This window comes from Mercurialis annua, linkage group LG1-X (assembly GCF_937616625.2).
Source record: "Mercurialis annua linkage group LG1-X, ddMerAnnu1.2, whole genome shotgun sequence".
Lineage (NCBI taxonomy): Eukaryota > Viridiplantae > Streptophyta > Magnoliopsida > Malpighiales > Euphorbiaceae > Mercurialis > Mercurialis annua.
Window position 1 is genome coordinate 65451756 of NC_065570.1, and position 23737 is coordinate 65475492.

Sequence of the window (23737 nt, forward strand, 5' to 3'; positions counted from 1 at the left end):
TATACTTTGTGCATTCATAGAATACTAGATTCTGAATTGTTGGTAAAATTTTCAAATATACAGACGTGTAATCAAGTAATCGACTGTTAAGTCGGATTGCCAAATCCACAAATAAAGTCAACCTTACCCACAAATTATCTTGATTGACACTTGTTCACATGTGTTATTTAATTTAGGGAAAAAGGTCATTTATGCCCTTAAGGTTTGTCTCCAGGATCAAGCAAGCCCTCAACGTCCGAAAAGGTTCAAATATGCCCCCAACGTTTTAAAATATGAACAATCAGACCCTCCAATTTTGACAGTCAGGCCCCCAACATTTCATTTATAAGTCAAATTGGGGGCCTGATTGTTCACTTTTTAAGACGTTGGGGGCATATGTGAACCTTTCTAAACGTCGAAGGCTTACTTGATCCTTAAGGCAAATGTTAAGGGCATAATTGACCCTTTTCCCTTTAATTTATGGATTATGTTCACATGTGTTATTTTCACAGTAATTATGCTCTCTCCAATCATCAACTAGCAGAATCATATTTCAATTAATCAACAACACATAGCTCACTCTCACATAACAGTATATTCGATCAATTAACCAATTTCAACAAATTCTGAAGCAAATCTAAAGAACAATTATTTTTTAATTCACGATTAAAACATAGGTTGTTGATTATGGGTCTATCCTAAATCAACTCGCTTGAGACAGATGTTAATAATTTAATTCATGAAGTTAAATCAAGCATTAGGTAAAATAAACAACACTCAATCAAATTAGACATTCTTAATCCAATAAAATTAAATAAATATAATTCAAGAGTTAATTCTATTCAGGTTTAGTGACTCATAATTAAAAAGCAATCAACAATAACAAAAGAAAAATTCATAATAAGATTACAAATAACAAATCTTTTGAATATGATGTCGTCATCTTCGTTCTTCAATTCTTCTTGTTAAGAGAACTCAAAAACTAATCAAAGTGTTGTAAAACTAATGTTTAATCTAATTTAATGATTGTTAACTACAACTGAGTGTTTTAATTTGCCTTTTATAACTAGCTAGGGTTGTAAGTGACTCCATCATTGTTCTAGTTGTTTCGAGTTCTTTTTTCTCAGTTCAGCTAGCTTCGGATCAAGTTGGTGTGAACCCGGCTTGCAATGATTAAGTATTTCGTACAAAATCTAACTTTGTGAAGGTCTGCTTAAATCACCTTCAGAGGAGCGTTCAAAAATTAATTTTTATTGTTGATTATCACTAGTGTTTGTGAGTTTGTGATTAGCGTTCAAAAACACTCTCTTTGTAATAATTTGTAAGTTTGAGTTTAACTCTAAAAAACACTCTCTTTGTAATAATTTGTGTTAAGTTTTAAAATACACCCAAAGTGTAGTATTGTAAATTTCAATATTTAATTGAGTAGTGTAGTAGAATTGGTTTGTAATTCGAACCAATTTAAATATCTTGTGTTCATTTCTCTAAATTTCAATCTTTCTCATAAACTTTTAAAATAGCCATTAATTCTAATTCGCCCTCCTCTTAAGGATTTCAAAACCAATAAAAATGTAATAGCCTGTGACAGAATGTCTAGTTTCTAAGTATGTCCAATCTGATAAAGGCATTATTGATGTCTAAGTTGGTGTAAAAACCAGTTCTTAAAAACTGCAATATATAAAAAAAGAATAATAGCCATTTTGGTCATTGATCAAAAGGTCTAGGCAATCAATTCTTACTTGTTGGGTGTAATCTTCGGCAACTAATCGAACATTGTGCCTCTCAACTGATCCATCATGTTTAATGTTTATACTTCATTTTATATATCTAGCTTGCAGTTTACTGCTTTTTTATCTTTTGGTAAAAACGTATAAATCAAAGTATAATTGTGTTACTATTTAAAGGCTTAATCACTCAAAAATCCTACACTTTTAAACTTTTTTTTAATTGTACCCTGACATAAAAAAATGCTCTCAAAACCCCTCCACTTTTATATTATTTTTCAATTGTACCCCAAAATATTAGATTGACCTCTTTTCACATGAATTTTTTAAAATAATCTTTCATTATTAATCTATATTCTAATTAAACACTAATATTACTTATAATGTAAAAAATCATTCTTCCTAAAATTATATCCAATAAATTTTTAAAATTAAAACTATAAAAAATTTCAATTTAATTAAGGCACAATTGAAAAACAATCTATAGTTGGGGGGATTTTGAAAGGATTTTGCTACGTCAGGGTACAATTGAAATAGAATTTAAAGATGGAGGGTTTTGAAAGAGTTTTTTAACATCAGGGTGCAATTAAAAAAAAATTAAAGATGGAAGACTTTTAAGTGATTAAGCCTTATTTAAATTATTAAAGTGAAATTGTTTTTAACGAACCTCTTAAATAATTAAATACACCTTCATCAATATTTTTATATTAATCCTTAGGTTGATAGATGAATCAATTTTAACTAAACATCAAATTATTACACTTAAACAATAACTTTACTTATTTGATATTTAATCAACAACCATGTAATGCAATTTTTACATGTTACAATTTATAAAAAACAAAGATAAATTATACTAAATATTGACCAAAAAACCACTCATCTTTTAACCTCTTTTTAATTTCATCCTGATGTATAAGTTCGTCAATTATACCCAATTCACATCTTTAAATTTTAATTTCATTCTCAAATACTTAATTGATCTCTTTTTCATTCAAAAAGCATTCAAACAAGTTATTTTTTATTTTTTGAGTAAAAAAAAGTTAAAATAAATATTTTATAAAGGTGTTTTTGAATTTTTTTTGAGTGAAAAAGTCTAATTAATTTTGAAGGTGGAATTAAAATCCAATAATATGAATTTGAATGCATTTGAAAAAATACAATATTTGGATAAAATTATAAAGGGGTTAAAAGGTAGGTGGTTTTTAGTCATCAGGTCTAAAATATAACAATAATAATATTGAATTTGTATAAAAGCTAATAATCACCGATTGCACTCCAACTTGGCCATTCCAACCACCAAACCCCCTGAACTAAAATTTGGCGCAAACCCTCTAAACTTCGTCTAATGATCAACTAAAGCACTTTTGCCCCAAAACCGTCCCAAAAACTTTCCTCATCCCCTTATTTTCTTAAAAATGCCCAAATACCTTTAAAGTCAATAAGAAAAACCAACCCAACCCAATCTAATCAAATCTAAACTCACTCATTCAAACAAATCAAATATAATCCATTCATTTAATCAAATCATATCTAAATCATCAATTCACCCAATTTAATCAGACCACTCAGCCGGAACCCGTCACCCGCCGCCGCCAATTTTTTCGTCCAAAAAATTATTTATTTAAAATATTAAATAAGTAATTTAAATAATTTTTTTAATATTTTTAAATTGATCCGGTAAACAGACCCACCGTATCGGAGAGAAAATCTACAGCGATGGGTCTGCTACAGAGACCCATGTCGGTGGGTCTGTAACTTTGTAGCAGACCCGCCGTGGTGGGTTTGTTCACCGGACAATTTAAAATAAATTCATTTAAATTTTTAATATTAAAAAATAATTATTTATTTAATTTTTTAAATTAAAAAAATTATTTATTTATTTTTTAAATGAATTTAAGTTTGATTAGATTATGTTTGATTTGATCGGGTTATGTTTGATTTGGTCGGGTGAGTGATATTAGATTTGGTTAAATTGAGGTTGTCTGTTTTATTTGTAATAATTTTTGATTTGAAGGGTATTTTGATCAATTGTCTAAAGTGTTTTAGTTTATCATTAAATGATATTTAGGGGGTTTAACAGGGTAAAATTTAGCTTAAAAGGTTTGATGGGTGGAGTGTTTAAATTGAAGTGTCACATGTGAATATTAGCCTTGCATTAACGGTTGAAAGAGAAGACAACGATGACACATGTACGACAAATATTTCAAAAATTAAGACCATATTGCCAAGATGTTGCACCATGGCGCTATCGTTATTGCATGATGACGGTCGGGCAACTGTGGGTGACAATAGTCATCGACCGTGGGCGATAAAATGGAAGAGCCTGCCAATTGTTGGTGCGCTAGAGTAATGTACGGTAGCCGGAGACGGAACCAAGGTAGGGTCCAGGCAGTGCCTGGACCCTACCTCAAATTCTTTTTCAACAAATTCTTTCAGGAACAATTTATAAGTTATTTGTATAGATTTATTTAGTTGTACTTCTATCTTATAATGTTTTCACTAATCAATATACATGTCTTATGAAGAAGAAAAAAAATTAAAATATTTGTTTTTTAAAAAAAGTTAAATGTTTAAGTATATTATTTAGAGTTTTATTAGTTATATCCAAATTTTTAAAAATCGGCTCATTAGCCTGATTTAACATATTTTTTCATCTTTTGTAGTCATTTTTTAAATCGAACCGACTTTTTAGCCGATATACCGGTCATGTCACTGTCAATTCAACGAATGGTTTGATATGGCAACACTCACTCCAACTAAACCACATAAAATAGGCAAATATTTTGACAAAAAATTAGCTTAATTCAAAAAAATTGCTATAAAAGATATCAAATGTGCTGAAATGGGCCAAGTGTGCCGATTTTAAAGATTTAGATATACCTAACAAAATTCGTAAAAATTTGGTATTATTTATTGATTAAGTTGTTATTTATAGTATACAATTTTAATTTTTTTAATTATATTGTGCCGAGTCTTAAATTAGGGTCTGGCTTCGTCACTGACAATAGCGCATATATGGACCTGTTAACAGTGACGAAGCAAATGTCGACGACGTCGGCAATGTTGTAGGGTGGAAAACAACAATAAAAAAATGTAGGAAAAGTAGAAAATTTCACCCAAAAAAAAACAATAATTTAGTTCTATATTGCTCTAAAAATCATTGAAAAACAATAGAATACATCGAAGATATCATTGTAAAACTTGAAGATGTAATTGTTTCAAAATAATTTATTGAAAATGACATAAAGATATCATTGTAAAAAGTGAAGATGTAATTGTTTCAAAATAATTAATAGAATATGACATAAAGATATCATTGTAAAAGAATTACTTTTACGATTTTATCAATCCTTGTAAATTTTTTAATATTTATAAAAATCATTGTAAATAAAGTTCTAATGGCAAAAAAAAATCAAACATTTACGACTTGTTACAATTATATCTAAACCTTTTAATTTTTGCAATAATATTCAAATTGCATTATTTTGTTGTAATAATATCCAAATTGCACTTTTTATGTGATTTTTTGAGTTTTTTGCTATTTTTTGGAACTTTTACTATATTATTATACATCAAAACATAATAATAGCCTAATATATTAATTGAAAACAATAAGTTTAGCCATCAATTTGACTATTATTGCTACAAAAAATATAATTTGAATATTATTACAACAAAAAAATGCAATTTGGATATTATTGCAAAAATTAAAAGGTTTGGATATAATTACAGTAAGTCGTAAAGGTTTGGGTTTTTTTTAATATTAGGCCGTAAATAAATTACAACGACTTTATGAGTCACTATAAAATGGCTATATATATCTAAAATAAAATAAGATTAATCCTTATAAAAAAAATAAAGCCGTTTTCAAACTAAATAAATTTATAAATAGTCACTATATATAAAATATAATTTTTATAACTTTATCACTTATTGTGAAATAATTATTTTATTTTAGTAAAAGATAAATATATTTGAAAACGACTTTATTTATGGTAATGGAGCCTTACTTTTGTTATAGTGGAAATTCTCCAGTATAACTATATTATCATATAGATATCAACTTTTGCAAGTGCTGACAATTAAAATTTGCATGATAAGCTTCGACACAGCAGACTTGATTTGAGAAACGAATAAACCTATAACTCTAGGCTCCTCTTTTTCAAGCCATATTCCCTTTCTACTGTTATACATGTAATAATTTCCTTGTCTCCACAATATGGTTTAGGCAAGAAAATGTCGGCACATGGAGGATATATATATATATATATATATATATTTTTAGGTTTGACCGCAAAAAAAAATCCAATTTTTTTATAATTTGTTGTAATTTAAATTAAATTTTTAAATTTTATATTAATATTAAAATTGTATTTTTTTAATTGCAAGTTTGACCATCAATTTAACTAGTATTGCAATAAAAAAATATAATTTGGCTATTATTATAAAAGTTAAAAAGTTTGGTTTAAATTGCAATAAGTCGTAGAGATTTGTATTTTTCTTCGCCATTAGGCCTTTTTTATATGATACATGCTGTGTTATAGATAGATTTCAACTATTAAAGAGCCTTACATTCAGACTAATTACACTCGAATCGAATAGATATCTTGCAAAACACAAAATTGTAGACTCAAGTTTTAATTAACAGTTACATATATGAACACGGTTTGAACTCACTAAATTGCTTAATCCAGAAAATCGCCTCAGACGGAGTGTATAATGTCATTTTTAACGTTGTTAGTCTTATTTCGGACGGAAGGAGTTTGCATAATTAAAAGGCCTAGTCACTTAAAACCCCTATTTGTTGTAATTTTTTTATTTATACCCCGACGTAGAATTATTTTTCAATTGTAACCTATCGGGTTTTCAGGTTTCAACTCTAACCCAATGAGTTAAATTAACCTCTTTTTATTTGAAAAAATATTCAAATTAATCCTTCACTTTTAACATATATTCTAATTAAATGTTAATGTTATTAATAGTATAAAAACACCATATTTTTCAAAAAAAATCAATTAATATTAATTTTTTAATTTATTTTATTAAATATATTTTAAAATTAAAAACGTAAAACAAATATCAAAAAAAAATTGATTTGATTATTTTTTTTCCGGTTCTCAAGCGAGGAGGAGGAGAATTTTCCTCCTCGCTTGAGAAGAGGAGCTGCTGCCGCTCCTCAGGCGAGGAACAGTTGCTCCTCGCTTGAGGAGCAGATCTGCTCCTCGCTTCAGGCGAGAAGCAGATCAGCTCCTCGCTTCAGGTGAGGAGCAGATCAGCTCCTCGCTTCAGGTGAGGAGCAGATCAGTTCCTCTGAAAAACGAGAAGCAGTTGCTTGTATTTCTCCAAACAGAAAAAATATGATATAACCTTTTTATTTAATTGTTTTTAGTATTTTTATTTTTAAATTAATTAATTTGTTAAATTTTTTAAAATTGGAGTAATGATTAGACCTGAAAATTCGAAATAGGGTACAATTAAAAAATTCCTACGTGGGGTATAAATGAAAAAAATTACAACGTGGAGGGTTTTTAAGTGATTAAACTTAATTAAAATTCATAACTCAAGAGATTACGGTGTAAGTTTTTTTAATTTAAGAAGTCTAGTATAAGGGTATCTTAAACTGAAGTGTTATGGATGACTATTGAACAAAGGGTCAACGCGCCCTCTAAACTTGTGACACGGGTTCATCTAATCCAATTTATATTTTTTTTAGCAACTAACCCCAAAAATTTTTACTTTTGGGTCAAATAACGCCGTAATTGTATTTTTAAAACGCGTAAAATACAAATCGGAGATGAGTGATGCAAAAAAGTAATTAGATACTTTCCTAATTGTTGCAATATAATTATGCTAAATTTATTTTTTTAAATAAAAATATAAATTATGGGTTATTTGATCCAAAAATGAAGAGTTTTGGTGTCGGTTGCTCAAAAAAATATAAATTGTGTTAGATGACTACGTATTACAAGTTTAAGGAGCGCATCGACCTTTATTCGATGTATTAGTCTGATTTCACCAATTTTTAGTAATTACTACAATTTTGGTTAGTGGGAAAATGTTTGAAGGTATATACTCTTCTTTTCCAACTGTCGAATCAAATCTAAATGGGAATAAATGACTTAGAATGATTACAGAACCCCATATTTTCATTGGTATCAAATTATACCTATTTATGATATAATTCCAGTAAGTCCTAATAATGATTCTGAACCTCTAATTTCGTATCTTGTAATACATGGGTCTATATCCACCATGAGACTAAAAATGCATATTTTCCCAAGAATTATGAACCCTAGAAGTGGAAATGCCTATTTTTAAGATAAACTCAAAAGGGTTCTTAGCTTTTGGAATAAACCTAAAAGCAGTGCTTATCTATTCATTTTTGGTTCTTTGGATGAAGATTAAATAGAACTAAAACTGACAAAGGAATAAGTTCCTTTTAAGCTATAATTTTATGTGTTTCTTACTGTACTGTCACATGTATGCTTTTTCATTCCCATTTGCTAATGGAGCTGTCCTTGTACATGAAGATTTGGATGTGACATTTGCTAATTACTATTATTCTTCCTTGGAATTCTCAACTTGGGGCGAATAACATGAGATTCTCAAGAACCATTCTTGTCCATTGGAAAATTTGGATGTGACATTTTTTTTTTAGCATTAACAGCAGTTCCTTGTGTATTGATTGTTGCTGTAAAATGTGAACAGAACGAGTTTACTGGATGAAATTTCTCAGTCGAGTCGCGCACTACTGTGTTGTTTTCTATATATATACTGTTAGCGCAGCAGGAAAAAAAAAATCACACGAGTTTTTTTACGTGATTCGATCAATGCGATCTACTCCACGGCAGAGAGAGAATTTATTCTATATATTTATTGTGAGTTTACAATAGGATCATCACCTGTGTTTATATAGTGAATCCTTAAAATACAATTTAAGTCATATTTCATTAAGGAATTAGATTGCAAATCCCAAAAGGAAATTCATGCTAAACAAAGGATTAAGTATCCTAATCCAAATAGAAATAACATGAGCTATAACTCAACAATCTGCACCTTGGCGAATACACCCAACAAGACTAATCTTGAAACCTTTTTCAGCAAATCACAAAGGCCACCAAATTGTATCACATTATAAACTCTCCACCTTGACTTATAATTACTCAAAGTCAAAGTTAACCAAGACAAACTCCATCTCTGTCATCCATGCCCCTTAAGGGCCTCATGCAATGCGTACATTAACCAAGTCCAAGCTAATCTTGAACTTTTCAGTAGGCAACGACTTTGTCAACATATCCTCTGGATTAACTGCAGTGGCTATCTTCTTTATAAGAAATCTCTTGTCTTCCACGACATCCCGAATGAAGTTCATCCTCACATCAATGTGCTTTGATCTCTCATGATACACCGGATTCTTCGCTAAGCACAAAGCACTTTGACTATCGCAATAAATCACAGGCTTTTGAACTTCTAAACTCAAGCTATCAATCAGACCTTGCAACAACATACCTTCCTTGACTCCTTCCGTCAATAATATGTATTCCGCCTCAATTGTAGACAAAGCAACTGTAGATTGTAAAGTTGTTTTCCAACTAATAGCACATCCATATAGGGTGAAGATATAGCATGTTAAGGACCTTCTTCGAATAAGATCTCCTCCATAGTCGGAATCTGTGTAGCCCACAATTCCATCAGAACCACCACTAGAGCCATAAACCAGACATATGCCACTCGTTCCCTTCAAGTACCGCATAATCCTTTTGACCGCCTCCCAATGAGTCTTTCCCGGATTACTCATAAATCTGCTAACCACACTAACAGCATGTGCTAAATCAGGTCTTGTACAGACCATTGCATACATCAAGCTTCCTACCGCACTCCAATACGGAACACCGCTCATGTATTCCTTCTCGGCATCAGTACTAGGTAGTGCATTAGCATCAAATTTAAAAAATGCGATGCCAAAGGAGTACTTACTGGTTTATAATTCTCCATTTGAAAAGATTGCAACACCTTCTCAATATATTTATGTTGAGAAACATACAACATGCTTTCTTTACTATCTCTCCAAAGTTGACTGCGTTGCATTGATAAAATCTTTCCGTCCAAATTGCAGAAAGGATAAAGTAAAGGATAACCCTATAAATACATAATACATACGGAAATATACATATGGAATACATATGGAATACATATGGATACGTACTGAAATAATATCTTAGACGATTAATTAATAGGGGGTCAAATCCATATTTTGTATCTTTATATGAAAAAATAAAAGAATTGTTTTGATTTGAATAGATTCCAAGTTGAAGAAAGGGCTGAATATTACTTGATCACATCATTCACTCCATAGTCTGATGGATAAATGATTAATCGGACGAGAATAAAGATAGAGTCCCTCCATGCCCAAAATCTTCTTGGCTGCAGCCAAATCCTTCATCTCAAACTCACTACTCAACAAGGCTTTCAAGTCATTAATTCCAGCTTTAGACTTAGCTGCAATTAACATATCATCCACATATAGCAACAAATAGATCAAGGAATCATCAGACAGCTTCCTAGAGTATATACAGTTGTCAAACTGATTTCGAACATACCCATGAGAAAGCATGAAAGCATCAAACCTCTTGTACCACTGTCTAGGAGACTGCTTCAAACCATACAAGGACTTTTTCAGCAAATACAATAGGGTCATCACCTGTATTTATAGTGAACCCTTAAGACACAATTTAAGTCCTAATCCATTAAGAAACTAGATTACAAATCTCAAAAGGAAAGCAATGCTAAACAAAGGATTAAGTATCCTCATCCAAATAGGAATAACATGAGCCATAAACTATTTCGCAGCTCTGCTCAGATAGTATAAAGCAATCTATCAATTATGTCGTCCTCAGCATAAAACAGCTCAAATACAATTTGATAAGACATACATTAGATATGTATCGCTCTATTGCCACTCTAAATAATTTAACAAAAAAAACTCGAAGCAAAAGTAGTGAAATAAAAGTGCCGTTTTGAGATGTACTTTTTTGTTCTCGATGAGGCTAATATATGTAGTAATATATGTATGACAAGCGGTTTGTAAGTTGACTAAAATTTTATAAAGCATTTAATATTTTAAAAAATAAAAATTAATAGCTATAATAAGTGTCAAACTGAAAAATCCTATTCATATAGCTACTTACTCTACTTCACATAGAGTATAGACTTCGTTAACATAACTCATGTTGAAATGGTAACAACAACTCATCTTATTATCGCTTTAGGAATCATGATTTTATTTAGCATGCTCGAGTTATAATTGTAATTTATTATTACCCATTGAATCTAATTTCTGTTATCTCTAATTTTCATGTCAAATTAGCATTACAAATGATTCATCATTCTATAGGAAATAGTCACATTCTTCGAAGTTATATGAATTTTATTTCTAGCAAATGCTTTCGTCAAATGACCATCTATGTTATCACCAGTCAGTACATAATCCACTATGTCGCGTTGAGAGGAATTTTCTAATATTGTTGTACTAACAACTTACATGCCGCCTTTCACTATTGTGTTAATGGTTTCTACAATAGCAGCGATACTATCATAGTGGATCTACACACCGGATATCGGTGTTTTTTATAAAAGTAATCTCAACTAACAGGCTTCTTAACAAATTTATTTCTTCATTAGCATGTCAGTGCTATCATTTTACATTTGGTCACATGTTAGTCATGTCACAATTTGAGTCAATATATTTTAATCACAAATATTGACATGTTACATAATAATCGAGTTGCACCATTAGTTACCTAACAATCGTTTGATCAGTTTTATTATTAGATTAGGGGCACAAATGGTTCAGTTTGGTTTTTTAGGTAATATGTTAGTATTTGTGATTAGAATATGTTGAGTCAGCATAAATATGGCTAACAAGTGATAAATTTGATTTTTTTTAAATGTCTATAATTGACATAATAAAAATAAAATATGGATAAATATTACAATTTTAAATGTACTGGTTAGAATAACTTCATTATAAATTATAGATATTTTTAAAATACTAAACATGTAAATAAATACCAAGACTCTTAAAAATATGATATAGCATTATTATTTTATAAATTCTAATTTTATTTTATTTCTATTAGTGATCTATAAACTTCTATTTTACACTAATGATTATAATATTTTTCTTTTTATTGTTATAATAAGAAAAATATATTCTCATGTTATTTTGTTAATTACAATGAAATTAAACTTTAATAATTGTTATTAATAAATTTGTTGTAATTTTATTAATATATGTATACACTATATATAAAAGCACGAATAGGGGATAATATATTTAGTAAATAGTCCTTTGTATTTTATGGTAATTTAATAATTAAATATAAAACAATTAACCATTTCTATTTTATTATTGAATGATCACTTAAATTGAATATATTTAGTTTTTAAGAAAGAGTTTAATTAAATTGAATAGTCAACACTAGAAAAAATTTATCAAATAAACATCTAGATTTTATTATTGATTGATCACTTAAATCGAATATTTGTTTAAATATTAAGAAATAAATTAATTAAAATAAAACTTAAATCGAATATTTGTTTAATTATTAAATCGGATACAATTTATTTGATCAAATGAATATCTTTATTTTATAATTAATTAATTATTTAAATAAAGAACTTAATAGTAATTTACTAATAAAATATAAAACTTGAATGACATATAATTTTGATAAGGTAGTTATATTCGTTAAATGAGTATCCAAATTAATGAGCAAGTCATGATTATTATAGAATTACAATAAGTAACTATTATAGATGATTTAAATTAAAAATTATTGATTAAAAATTATATTTATGGTACGTAAAAGTAGTAATATTTTTAAAGCACGTATGAAAAAAAATCACAATTAATTCAAAAATGTTATTCTACTTCAAACAGAAATTTCAAACGGGCCCTAATCTCTAAGTACAGAACAACCCCAAAAATCCAAAAATACATTTAATAATGACAGGCCTTTTTACTCTGATTGTGAAGTCTCGCCCAATTCGAAACCCAACTCTATTCTTAAACCACTCTACTTTGGTAAAATTGATATAGTAACAAAGATCAATATTTTAAAAAATCGAACCCGTAACAGAATCAGTAAAGCTATCTGAGAAAGAAGAAAGAAAGAAAGAGAAGAACAAGAGCACAGATGGTCAGACGAAATACCGGTGGGATTACTGGCAATTCGCTCCGACGATCAAGTCAGTATTTACGTGAGAAAGAAGAAAGAAAGAGAAGAGAAAAGAAAGAGTGTAGATCAAGAAAAAGAAGTACCTTTAGGATTTGTTGATAAGGTGGTTTATATAGTTTTACCCGGCACGTGTGTTCCGCTGTGGATCCCTGCTCCTTTTTGGTCTCCACAGAATCGGTTAGCTGATGTGGCTTGTTCTTGTCACGTCTCGCTTATCGAGTAAGATCTGCGGTGCATGGAATCGTCTATGTGTCAGATTCTGTTTTCAGAGTTTGTTATGTCGCAAGATCGGAGGGAACAATATGCCGAGCTCCGATCTGATTTAAACTACGCAGTCTGTTCCGAGGTGATTCTGTCATGATTTGTGTTTCGGTGTGACCTTTATTTCTGGCAGGTCGGTCATAATGATTGTTTGGTGCTTGGGTTCCTGTATTCGCCTGGCCGGGTGAGGTATGATATGAATAAGGCTGTTTTACCGCCTTTGTATTACTGGTCCCGTTATCACTACCGAATTTCGGTTCAACCGGTTGAGTGAAATTGTCAAGAGAATAAATATAAAATGGCATACTTGTTCGACATAACAAAGAAAAGCATGGGGCTAGGGGTGAGCAAAAACCGAACCAAACCATTAATCTGATCCAAATCAATCCGAAATTAATTTTGATTTGGTTAAAATGGTTTGAATGGATTGGTTTGGATTCAAATTATAAAAAATATGGTTTTGGCTTTGGTTTTATTTCAACTAGTGATTAACCGAACCGACCGAAAAACCAAAGTTTACAATAATATTATTTTTTTTATTAATATTAATATATGTATAAATAAATATAAATTTTATTTATTGAAATATTTATATATAAATATAATATGTGTGAGTAGATACATGTATAAAAATAAAACATATAAATTAATACACACATATAAGCAAAAATTATTACGTATAATTTTAATTATTACGTATAATTATATATAATTTTTATCTAAATCTGTATTAACCAAATCAAACCAAAACCGATAATAAAATTTAGTTAACCGAACCAAAATTTTACATAACTATTTGGTGTGGTTTGGTTTTTATATTTTTTCTTAAAATATCGTTTAATTTTGAGTTTACTAAAATAAACAGAATCGAACCGAACCATGCTCACTTCTACATGGGGCTGGCTTTTTTATTGGCCCAAATACACTTTTTAATTGAGCCCATTAACAAATATGCTATATTCTTTTATTATCATTCAAAAGTCTAAATTTCATCTCTTTCTTTCTCAGCTTTGCTTTCTTCTTCTTCATTTTATGTGACAAAAACAAATTCTTAATAGGTTTTTTTTTTATTATTTAAAGCATAAATCATAATGGATCCAACAACAACTCATTGTTGTCTACTTTCACTGTTATTTTTTAAGTTTTCTTGTTGATTTTGATACTTTTAATTTGGTTTAAAATGAAGTTTGCATATCTTATCTAATTTTGTTTAACAATGAGAAAAAATCAATCTTCAATCAAAATTATTTAATTTTATCGAACAAAATAAATGTTTCAGCCTCTATTATTTAAGATCATGAATATGTTTTATGTGTTTTGTAGATGACGGCGCTAGAACAAAATCCGAACCAAAATAGCAACCCTAATAATTTGAGTTCTTTAATTATAAAAAGATAAGCGGGCGGTTTTTTAGAAATAAGCGGTTCGACGGTTCAATTCGATTTTACCGGTCGGATCCGGTTCAATCAATTTAAACCGGATTTTCGGTTTTACATGTTATTTGAACCGGACAGACTTTTAGTTTGCGGTTCAACCGGTTAAACCGATCCTGTTTTTAAAACACTGATAAAAATATCTAAATTTTTATAAAATATTTATAAAAATAGGTGTTGTTTTTTATTTATATAAATATCGAATTGATTTAAAGTATGTATAAAAATTATTTCCAAAAATATAGTGTATATATTGTTGGTATAATATTAGTATATTAAAACTTATGAATCGGAAAATTTGAAAACAATACTTGATTTAATATCAGTATAATTTCAGTATATCAATAATATTTTTTTATATATATTTTCTGAGTGATAACATATATACTTTTTTATATATATTTGTATTATATTTGGTAGTGAATTATAAAATTTGTACATTATCGGTGTAATTTTAGTATATTGTTAGCTTAATTTTTAGTATATGATGTGATCGATGTAATATTGGTATAATTTTTATTTAATATTTATTAAAATTTTACTATATTCTGATGTGTATTCTCTTGGTATATTATTATTTTAGTATACTTTTAATTTATGTACATTATGTATAAGAATTTAGTATAGCAACATTATACCAACAGTATACATACCGTATTTTTGCAATTATTTTTTACTTTTGCTATTTTTATAAATCTTTTTAAGTCAATTCGATATTTTTAAAAATAAAAAATTCAACAGTATTTTTTTCATTTTTTATAAATGTCGTAATTTCCTCAAGAAAAAATAAGGGGTTTTTTTCTTATGAATACACCTGTTGTAAAATATTTTCAATATTATTTGTTAGTTGGGCTTATTGCAAAAATAATGTTTGACTTTTCAGACTTCGAAAAATACTGTTTTTATTAAAACAATTATAAAAAAACAAATTTAAAAAAATTATTTACTTCGATTTATAATCAGTTTACTTTAGTTTATTAAATAATAATTTTACTATTAATTTATTATCGGATTGTTCTCGATTTACTAATAAAAATTTATTTCCTATTAAATTTTCTTTCTGATTTATAAATTTAAAGTTAACTATTTTACTTAGTTTACTATCCGTATTATATACATGTATGAAACTAATTTCACTATTTTTTATTTTAGTTTACTAAAACAAATCACTATTAGTTTATTTTAAATTAATTAAAATGATAAGTTTATTATTAATTTATTATTGACATTACACATATATAAATTAATTTATTAATTTTAACCTTTCAAATTAAATTTATTGATAAATCACGATCGAGCAATCCTCCAATCTACCCGTGGAAAAAGAACAAACATAGGTCAGAAAGAATGCTGGAGGAGGTATCTAACGTTTACTCTAACGCTTAAGTCAACTTTCTACTAGGGGAAAGAAGAAAAAAAAGAGAAAGAAGAAATATCAAGTGATATAACAAAAAAAGTACCTTTATGATTTTTTCATAATGTGACTTATATAGCCCATATTATGTGGTCTCCTTTTCCTTATTAAGTAGGACGTGTGTGATATTTTTCATTTCTCGGTTTTAAAGGTAAGTCCTTTTGTGACATAGATACAAAATACAGGTAAAATGTACCTCGGTATTTGTATTTCGGTGTGTGAACGCGGGAGAGCAAATCGTGTTGTCATTGTAGTGATATTAGATATGAGCATACCGTAACTCGATATTTGTATCTCGGTTATCAGGGATTCTTGTAGGATAAGTATGCTTGTATCTCGTCCGAGTATACCTCGGTCATCCTAGTTGTCGGGAATTGTGTCCTTGGTGACTTGCGTGTTTGTTGTACTTAGCAACCTTTTATATTGTCGAGGTTGCTTCGCCCTAAGATGACATGTCATCATTTACTATGAAGGTTTGCTGAACTTTTTATCACTAAATTTTTATTTTTTTTCATTTCAATCACTAAATTTTAGTTTCTTTTTTTTTATTACTGAACTTTCATTTTTCTCGTTTTGGTTTTTTCGGCCAAAAATACCTAGATGGAAGGTGGAATTTGAAATGTGGCAGCTGGATTTTGATAGTTTTACTTTGAAAATTTCTCAAACATGCATAATTTTAGTTTGAAAATGAATTTTTAGTTTGAATTATACATACATGACAAATTTTCAGGTAAAAATAAATAAATTATGGCTGTCATCTAAACATTTTTTATCGGAAAAAATCAAAATAAAAAAAAAAATCAAAGTTTAGTAAAAAAAAAAAAAAATAGTAACTGAAATAAAAAAAATTAAAAGTTTAGTGCCTTTCAGGATGAACTACCCTTAAATTACTATAATGTTCATAGAATTGTTAATTTATACTTTTTTGACTTTCTTTTATTCATAGTATATTACAGCTAAGGGGCATTTTGGAATTTTTGAGGACACTCATTCTCAAAATACTGTAAATATTTTGTCCACCGCATATGCTACTTGAGTTAAACTTCATTGGTTTACATACGATTGTCAATTGTTGGCTATAATTCAATTATTTTTGGCATTTTCTCTTGTAATATTAACTTTTTGGTATAAAATAAGTATCAATATGTCTATATATTTAAATTTGGGTTAATGTTAAAAAAATCACAAACTTTACACGTTTTTTCATTTTAATCACGCAGTTTAAATTTTCTCATTTCATGTACGAACTGCCATTTTTTTTCAAATTCATGCACGGTGCTAAGGTGGCACTCGTTTATTGGTGTAAAATGACATCCACCTCAGCAAATTACATCCATGGAGCCATGACAATTCAGCAGCGTGCACAAATTTGAGAAAAAAATAATAGTTCGTATATGAAAATGAGAAAATTTAAACTACGTGATTAAAATGAGAAAACATGTAAAGTTTGTGAATTTTTATAACATTAACCCTTTAAATTTTATATTCTAATATTTAAAATTCTGATTAATAATCGGCGACTAGAGACTTATAAAAATAAAAATCGACTATGAATCCAATTCAATAAGAAGATTACTTTGTTCTAATGGTGAACTTAGCAAAATTATGAATGATGCGGGAATTATTCTTATCTTTTAAAAAAGAAGGCTTATAATCACCCACCGTCCCTGACTTTAGGGCCTCCGATCATGAACGTTCCTAAGTTTCACTTTCGATCAAAAAACCCTCTAAACTTGGATTTCAAAATCATGAATGTCCTTTTGCCCAAAAAATGACTAAAATACCCTAAAGATGTGTAAAACCAAAGGAAAAAATCTAATGCGGTCCAACCCAACTTAAACCAAATCTAAAACCGCTTAATTAATCAAACCTAACATCAACACCTACTCACCTACTACCACACACCTGCAAAAACCCACCTCAAATATCGGCCACCACCACACTCAATTTTTTTTTTCGGCAGACCGAGGAGCAATGCTCCTCGGAATCTGCTCCTCACCTGAGGAGCTGCTCCTCAGGCGAGGAGCAGCTCGTCTTCTCAGTAGATCTGAGAAGACGACCAGCGTCTTCTCAGATCTATCTGAGAAGACGAAGGTCGTCTTTTCAGATCTGGCCTGAGAAGGCGGGCTGCTCGTCTTCTTAGTTGGACTGAGAAGACGAGCAGTCCCTCACCTGAGGAGCAGTGAGGAGCTGCTGCTTCTCAGGCGAGGATCAAATTCCGATGCTTCTCGGACCGTCAGAAATTTTTTTGAATAGTGGGCGGATGGTGGCAGATATTCGAGGCGGTTTCCGGCGCGTGAGTGGTAATGGGTGGGTGTTGATTTTAGGTTTAATTAGGTGGTTTTTGATTTGGTTTTATTAGGTTGAACCGAATTAGATTTTATTTTTTTGGTTTTACACTTGATTAGGGGTATTTCAGTCATTTTTTGGGCAAAATGACATTCATGATTTTTAAATCGAAGTTCAAAGGGTTTTGTGACCGAAAGTGAAATTTAGGGACGTTCATGATCGGAAGCCCTAAAATTAGGGGCGGTGGGTGATAATAAGCCAAAAAAGAACAATCATGAGTCAGTTTAGTGATCTCACACCGTTGTACAATGTTGTTCATAAAGTGATTTCAAAGGTTGTTGTGAATCGTATGCAGAAGTTAATGTCCATTATTATTTCGAAAAATCGACATATATTTGTGGCAAACAGACTTGTCGATAGCTTTCTTATAATGTATGAGCTTATGCATTATTTGCGCCGGAAGCTAGCGTTGTGAAGAAATAGTATGGCAGTCATGAAAATCAATATGAGCAAGAAGACTTAGTACTTACAACATGATGGATTGAGATTTTATCAGAGATATGATGCTTAAGATTTTATCAGAAGCTTAAGCTAGATTGTAATGCCCACTGGATGAGTCTTATCATGATTTGTGTCTCCTTAGAAATATACACCGATATTGGTGATGATATTAATATGAAGTCCACTTTACCAAGTTACTATGTGTTAAGAATAAGATATATGTCAACCATCTTATATGTTCATTATTTGAAGGATTGGGCTATCTACTATCAAATTATGAGTATTTGGATTGGCTTCACATGATGAAGATTTTTACGGGAGAATCTTCTATTAATCACTTATTTTTCGCGGATGACTGTTAAATGTTTTTTGTTGCTCTGGTGGAGGAATCTGATGCAGTAAAAAGAGTGTTGGATTGGATCGGTATGAAATTCTATTGAGACAAAAGGAAAACGGTTTGCAAATAAATACTTGTGCTAGAAAAATGTGATACTAGAGAAATCCAAACACGCATTTTGCCAAAAGGTTTCACTTCTGTTTGGATGGTATCATGCAATTCTGTCTTCACCATCATCAAACAGTGCATCTCACCTAACTCAACTATTGTGCCTAATGCAAACGTATTTTTCTTTCCGATGTTAATTTCACCGCACCTTAGCTTCTATAATTATGGACCGACTTATGTCGGGTGTGTTATGGATAATCATTTATTTTTTTAATTAAATTTTTAAATAATAATATTATAAATAAATTTAATAATACAATTTTATCAATTTCTTTAAAAATATAATATAAAAAGATATAATTGTCCAAAAACTTTGGCTTCCCTCTGTATATAGTTTCAAACTATTGGCATGTACAAAATGTTATATAGAGATTTTTTTCTTAAAAACAAAGCTTGAACCGAAAAACAAAAAAGTGATAAGACTTAAAGTTTATTGGTCAAAATAAAAAAAATAGAGTTGGAATATACTAAATTAATTTCCAAAAAGAAATATAACATTTAGCAATTGATGCCATATAGATGTAAACAAAAGGGAGTTGGTAAAATTTAGTGATGACCTTGAATATGTTTTGGTGTATAGGTTAAAGGTTACTATAAAAGGCTGTTACCTGTAAATTTATATCTGTATATAGAGAGATACATTGGCAATTTAAGTAGCCAATGGAATTTTATTACCATATTTTTAGACTAATATTAATTAATAACCAAATCAATTGAAGAAGCAGTTGTTTGATTCGAACACACTACTTTTAAGAGAAATTTTTAGGTATATTCGGTTCATCACATCATCTATAAACTAAATCTATCACATTATGACACGTTATTATATCGTAATATTACTATTTAAAAATGTAAATAAGTGATAAACAAAATTTTGATAGTGTCACTATTTTAATGACATGTCATAATATAATAGGTTAGTCCACAAATGACGTGGTAGACTGAGTCTACCTACTTTTAATTGACAAACTTTCAAATATGCAATTATATCATACTAGTTTTAATTTGTGTGTTGCACGATTTTTAATTAATTTGACTATTTGTCATTAATTTTTAATTTTACATTGAAATTAGCACTTGTTTATTTTTATATTTTCTATTTTTTTAATTGGATACAATAATAAATAAAAAAATAAAATAAAATTAAGTAGAAAAATATTATATTGAATTTTAGTAATCTGCCATCATAACAGACTATTAGCTTATTATTTGTCCATCTAACTCTCACTAATAATAATTTTTATGATAAAAAGGAAGATATTTTAATATTAAGAATAAGACAATATATATGTATACATATGTGAACATCTTTTTATATTTAAAATGATAAATTTTAATATTTTTATAAAAATAGTTGCACGATATTTATTCATTGCATAGTGAGGAACATATATTTTTATTAATCTTCGAACGTTTATCCTTAATTTTTAAGATACTTATTCCATAAAGAGTCATCATCTCTAAATAATTAGAGTAATAAATTTTGTACATGTTTAAGATTAATTAAATGTTTATTATATGTATTTATTACATAATTATTAAAAATAATTGTAAATATACTTTTGGAATATTTTAATAAAGTTGTCTTTATTTTCATCAACCCGTAATATGGCATTTATGTTTATGATACAATATTTACATTTAGTTTTGAGCAATAATTAATGATATATATTATTTAATAAACAAAAAGCACTAATTTCAAACCATTAAATTTTATCAATTTAAACCTTAATTTGTTTCACTAATATATTATTTAAATAGTTAATAATTGTATATTAAATCTAGTTTGGTATAATTTAATAAATCCAAAATAAAATATGGTAAAATGTGATAATTTCATTCCACCAATTAAATTGAATATTTTTATTACATATAATTATTTAAATGAATTAATCACTAAATTAAAAACTATAATATTGGTTTAGAAATAATAATATAGGACAACCTATATCAAAAATGTAATTTTTAATTTTAATGTTAGGAGGTGGAAACTAATAATTGAGGGACATGAATATATAATGGAAACAAACAATAAAAATATGATAACTACAAATTTGAAAAAACAATCATTGGTATGTTAAGTTTTATAGCTATGGTTCATTAAAAAAAAGTTTTATAGCAATCAATTTAAAAAGGAGCGTTACTACAATAAATTAGGAAACAAGAAAATTGTAAATAAAAAGTAGTATTTTACTTATATTTAATTATCAACTATTTTTATATGATGATATATTAAGATATAATATTAATAATGAAAGGAATAAATCAAATGGTTACATGGATAAAAAAATAAAACAAAATAAAAAAAAATCAAACTTCCTTTTAGTCTTTTGAAAGTTATTGATTCTCAATATGTATCAATCTTTTGCATTATATATCCACCTATTTTAGTTTTTTCCGTTTATAGTATAACAATAATTTAATTTAAAATGTATAGAAACACAAACCTATAATTAAAAATCTAACAAATGCCACCAAAATGCTCAAATCAATCAATAATTTATTTACTGTTTATAGAATTCAAAGTCAACAAAATAAATTAATTAATTTGGAAATTTGTAGAAATTACTCAATTTAAAAAAAATACATAAAATATAAAAGAATGTATGCACGATTGGGATTCAATGTGCCAAGAAGAAAGATGTTGGATGTACTTTGATTCAAACATCCCTCCCGATTTGAGTAGACACCTCTTTTATTTAGTTTATATCTAATTATGAAAAAAGTCAATTTCGAGCAATTGACATTAATATCCAGTTATAAAAAATAAAAGTTATCGGTTAAATTAAGATCGTACTCACCTTCGAACTCGCTAAAAAATAGTGAATGATATGGTGGTTTAATCATTTCCTTTAATCAGCTGAAACCAACATCCAAACCAAATACAAAGAAACACAAAAAAAATTGTAAAAGTCAAACCTTATACCCACGAATAATTAGTGACAATAATCGGAAAAACAATTAGCTCAATCTACATAAATGAGATAAGCTTATTGTTAGACATAATGCTTTCCAATTAAATCATATGTCGTAGAATTGACATTCCTAATAAAAAAATATAAGTTAAATAATTTTTAAAATAAAATAACATAGAAATGATATAAATATAGACTATTAAATAAACAATACAAATTACCCTATTATTGTAATATGAAAGGAAAAATTTACAATTATATATAAAATAAGATGAAATAGAAATAATATGAATCTAGACAATTAAATAAACACATAAAAAATGGTCAATCCGTAATACAAATTACCTCGTAATTGTAATTTGAAAGAAAATATATGTAATTTTTTAAGTATGCTAAAGAGATATATGGTATGAAAAATCTTAAGAAGATTGAGGTTGGAAGAAGCTATTATATATTTTTCAAATTGAGATGTTACATTCTTGTGTCATTTATAACAATTATAAGTGGGCCTATATTTAATTTGTAAATTGAATTGATAATATTAATGTTCAAAAACTGAAATTCTAACGTTTCAACCCTTTGTTGCTAATGATTTAAATATAATTGGCCATATTTAATCCTTTATCCGTTTTGTTACATTCTTTGGTCATTAATAACTATTATCAGTAGGCCTATATTAAATTAATAATAGTAATATCAGTTATTAAATAAAATTATAAAAAATTAAAATTTAAAATTACCTCCACCACTAATAGTTTTGAAAAAATTTAATCCATCTAGATATGGACATAATTTTCGGGTGTAAAAATTTTGGGTGGATTAATTTTAAAAATATTAAAGTAATTGTTATTTGTTATAAGAGATATTGTTTCATTGTCAATAAAAGGATAAAATGTGTTGGTAAATTATATGATTTGTTTATCTTTTAGAGAGTTTTGTAATATTTTATTCTGATTCTTATGCCATTGTTTTGAGAATACACCTTCAATAATTTTCATAACAGTTAAATGATAATAAATAAAAAATAAATAATGTAGGAATAGATATTAATGACTAAAAAAGATGAGAACTAATATTAATGACTAAAATATTGTTATTTTTGTAAAACGTTTTTTGAAAGAAGAAAAAGGTGAGGAATGAAAGAATTTTAAAGAAGAAGAAGGAGAGAACCAAGTATATGTTACCAAGTGTCAATAATTTGGAATATATATACTAGTTTTAACCCGTGCGTTGCACGATATTTATTAATTTTTTTGTTTTTTATTAACATATAATAAAATTATTATTTAGTAGAATTGTGTGTTTTTTATTTTGATAGTTTTTTATTTATAAATCAATAGGTATTTTATATGTTAAGTTTAATAAATAATTATGAAGCGTGTTAAAAATATGTCTTAGCATTTGTTAAATGATTTTTAAAAGATATATAAAAAGTTATCTTAATTAAAGAAGTTGGCTTCTATATTAGTAATT